The following is a 4812-nucleotide window of genomic DNA, read 5'->3' on the forward strand; positions in this document are numbered from 1 at the left end:
TTTTTTCCGACTGCTTATTTAATGCGTTGATTAAAATATAAACCTTGAATCCGAATAAGTAAATGATTTTCCTCATTTAAAAGTATTAAAAAAATGAAAAAATTAAAACTGAATTTTTTTTATTTTATTCTTTTACTTTCATTTTGCTTGAAAATTTCACAAAGCAATTATGTGATCCCATAAACCATTAATAAACATGTTACATAAAAAAGAATTTGTAAAGAGGACCTGCCTCTCTCTCTCTGTCCCTCAGGCTTTTGTCAGTTATTCTCCCAGTAAAGAGGGGTGATTATCTATCCCCTCCTCAGTTCTCGAGAAAAAAGAATAGCAGTTTGAAAGATAAGTTTCCAAGAAAATCAAGATGTGTTTGAGGGGAAAGGATTTCTATGGGTCTTCGAAAAGTCTTCAATTTCAACCATGTCTAATCGCATCCGGACTCTAGTTTAACAATGTATGAGCAAAGTTAGGAGTAGTGCAGTGAAACTACAATTACATAGAATTTACAATATATTTTACTAAATTTTGTTACTAATTCTTAAAAATAAATAAATAAAAAGTCAACTACAAAAATTTTTATTAGGCATTTGTAAATGAATTTTTGACATTTTTTAGAAAAAAAAATGTGACCAGACTATTTTCCCGACGAGACTTTAAATTTTTCCCGATGGGGGGGCTGGCCATGCCCGACGGGGGTGCTCCAGCCCCCCCTGACCCCCTACTGGCGCCGCCCTTGAGTACCGAAATTAACAATCGCTTACTGCGGCCACCGCAGTCGCAGTTTTTTTCGCCTTTATTATATCGTCCAATTTTTCTTTGGCAATGTTCTGTTTTCAGCTCTCAAACCAAATCGACTTTTTTCATCATAATTTTTTAAACCAATGAAATTTTTCCATTGAGAACTATCTCCCGTGAAATTTTTACCCGAATTTTTCAGTTAATTTTACCCCCTTGAATTTCCCTAATTTTTCAGTATTCTACTGTTTTGCAAAATGTAAAGTAGTTGCAAATGTCCTTGTTTTGTAATAATAAATGTAAAAATTTATTGTTATATGACTGAAAAAGACTAAGACAAATGTCAGCTAGGACAAAATAGTGTAATATTATGCTTAAAGCATTAGTATTTTTTGCTGCTGGGTTTAAAACGGAACACCGTTTACTTTGAATTATAAGTTTGAGAAGCATGGGCTGCATTTATAAGTTGTTTGTGCAAATCGTTTTTCTTTCTTTAAACTATCAAGATAAAGCTTCTAAATTTCATTTTTACCCTTTTGGTGAACTTTTTCACGATATTACACAGAAAAAAAAAAGATATAGTCGATATTCAGCCAAAACAAGAAGACATTAACATTAATAACCCTTTCTCAAAAGTTACATAAGCAGAAATTAAAACCACTGACTTTTGTCTTCATATTTAAGCAACGAATAAGATTATTTTTTGAAGAAAAAAAATAGTATTATTAATAAATCACAATAGTTTATTTCATTATTATCAATCACATTTGACCTTCTTCATTATGCTAAATCCATGTGCTACAATTTATTCTAGCACATGGATTCTAATTCTAGCAAATAATTACTTGAGAAAGAGATAATATATTGGAAAAATCCTTTTTATCTGAATTTATTCACTTCTTTTTGTAAACCTCTGTTATTTTTAACCGATATAATAAGAAAATTTATAATAACAATTTTACTTGATCCATTTTACGGTATTTAACGAAATGTAAATATTTTTTCCAACGGTTTTTAAAAAATTGATTTTACTGGATGGAATATCATAAAACACTTGTATATTTTAGTCTATTCATTATACAAAGAGGTTTCACTTATAAGAGATGAAATTCAAAAAAAAAAAAAAAAAAAATTATAAAATGTATTCAGATTTGTGTTTCTACAACCGACAGTTCAGATTTTATTACAAAAAATGCGCAATTTTTTGTGAAAAATCGTGTTTTCTGCTCAGGAGTTGACTATCGGTACGGGATCTATAAATATTATTTTATTGATCATAAACTTTCAAAATATTAGTTTCATACCAAATTTGGCTATGCTAACTGCTCCTCTTCAGCAAAATTTTTTAATAAATTGGTATCAAATTAAATAGTTAAACTTGTAAAATAAGAATAATCACAGCCACTCTTTAACTGCATCACCAAGACATTGTTTGAATTATTTGTGGTGGTTAAGATCATCGTGAATCAATTTTATTAAACTAACTAAATGATAAGGCATAATATTTGCTACCACTTTAAGCATTTAAGAAAAAATCACCCTTTAAACCGTTGGTAGTGAAGTGAAGTTGGTATTTATGTGTGTATTAAACTTAATCGAAAACTAAAATAAAGTGAAATAAATAAACATCGTAAACTGAAATATACCTTACCTCCTAACTGTATTTTTAGACTAAAAGTTGTCTCAATTTTATTTCACTTGCTTTTTTTAATATTTATCAATAAATTAAGTGATTAGTTTTATGACTTGTTCACTCCATGGTCACAAAGCACAAAAAAATATGTTTTGTTAACTAGCCCCAAAGCACGGGGTAGAAAAAAAACCAAACTATATTTTGAAAAAAAAAATAAATAAAAAAAGGATTCTTAAAATGTATACATTGAAATAAGCTTTCAAAACGAAGATAAGCATTCTAATCTTTATAAAAAATACTAGATAAACTTTCGATAGACTCAAAAATCTGCTAAAATTTATTGTATGCTCTAGCCCTCGGTATTTTCAATTTTCTGTTGCTGTTGTTGTTCATTTGCGTCGCACTAGAGCTACACAATGGGCTATTGGCGACGGTCCGGGAAACATCCCTGAGGATGATCCGAGACATGCCATCACAATTTTGATCCTCTGCAGAGGGGATGGCACCACCGCTTCGGTAGCCCGACGACCTGCACGCAAAGTTGAGCACTTTACTGTAGAACAGTTTAACAGTTAACAGTTTAATACCGCACACTCTCGGTCCCTACGTATATTGATCCAAGTGGTCACCCACCCGCACACTGACTGCAGCCAGTGATGCTTGACTTCGGTGATCTGCTGGGAACCGTGTTTAAATTTTCTGGATTCATGCATTTCTGATCGGTCTCGGCAAATAAATTCAATATAAAAGGTTGACTCGCCAATTCCTCACAGGGCCACTCACATTGCATGCGATTTTTTCGCTCACGAAAAAATTGCTTGAGAATGGAAACTTAATTGGGTATAATATAGCCTACGTCACAGGTTGTGTTGTTCCTACTAAATTTAACCCATGAACGGCATTTTCTGCGAGCCTAACTTCAAGCCACAAATAAACAAACCAAGTGTTCGATCGTTTAAATAGCTGCTCGCCAGATTTTATTGCATTATAAGGAAAAGTTATTGAAACTAAATACAACTAAATAAACAACAACAACAACTGAAACAAATAACAACTACTAATAACAATAACTAAATAAACAACAACTAAATTCCATTCGTTTAGCATTGCGTCATATGTTGTTCCTACTAAATCGAAGTAGTTGTGTTTTTTTTCATGTTATACCCAATTACAAATAAACTCTATAAGAAATGATCATTGAACGAACGCATAACGCACAAAAGAAAATAACTCCCTATTGTTGATATCTCTTCTTGACCCGACGCAAACCTTTACTGTTACCTACATTAGAATAAATAAAGCCCCCTTTATAGGTTTTTTATTATTATTATTCTGCCTTCTAAATTTTTAAGCAGATAGCTGCACTAATCATAAGTGAAAGAATAGCTTCCTACAGACATTTAAAAATTAAGTTATTGGGAAGTAGACAACCCACGAAAGTATACTTAAAAAGGGTTGAACAAATTAAAATAATAATTTGGTCACAGCTCCGTTAAGCAATGCTTAAAATTTACCAAAGTTTTATTTTTAGATAATAAGAAATTGTTGCTTAGTTTTAAATTAGGTGTATATCAGCGTTTAGAAAAGCGCTCAAAACTTTCGTAAAGCAAATGCTATCAATTTTCAATCTTATCTTATTTAGATATCACCAAGGAACTATTTTTTCGTGTAATGTCAATAAAATAACTTTCTATAATAGAAAATTTTAAATTAATAAAATTTGCTGATAGTCTGATTCGAAATCGTAAAGCTGTTTTTCAAAGGCTTTGTCGCCACTTGAAATAACAATTTTTAGCGAATAACATGGACCTCAACAGCGCAGGGTATGTTGGATATGTCTTTCTCGATAATCTCAAAAAGTTCCCCCGTAATATTTCAGTCAAATAAGAAAATTTATCAATCATCTAGAACCGTGGTGGCTGCTGTGATCCCAATATAGAGAACTAGGTTCGAATCCTAGCGATGGATAGTCGATACATATTCTGCACTATTTAGATACCAACATTTATGTAAACAAAGACATTAAATGATTTTTTCCCCTGAAGTATCAATAGATTGCCGCACTCATCATAAGAAATATGCCTTCCTTTGACTTTTAAAAATTAGCGAATTCTGTGGGAAGCAGGGCATGATATAAGAACGGTAAATATTTATGCTCGTATTGAAGTTTAAATACTCAAATGCGCGATTTCGAATACGTTGGCAGTAATAAAAAGTATTTAAAATATCGAGTTTCTAAAAACGATGTGGAAATTGCGGGGCCGGAACTAAGACAACTAACTGTAACACCTGCCGAGAAAAACTATTAACTAAAGTTGATTTACGCCGGCATAATCGCAAATTGAGCGTGTCAAAAAGTGCTTACTCAAATTCGAAATTCAGGTGTCGAAATATCGTATTTAAAAAAAAAAAAAAAAAAAAAAAAAAAAAAAAAAAAAAAAAAAAAA

Source organism: Parasteatoda tepidariorum, chromosome 9, assembly GCF_043381705.1.
Source record: "Parasteatoda tepidariorum isolate YZ-2023 chromosome 9, CAS_Ptep_4.0, whole genome shotgun sequence".
Taxonomy (NCBI): domain Eukaryota; kingdom Metazoa; phylum Arthropoda; class Arachnida; order Araneae; family Theridiidae; genus Parasteatoda; species Parasteatoda tepidariorum.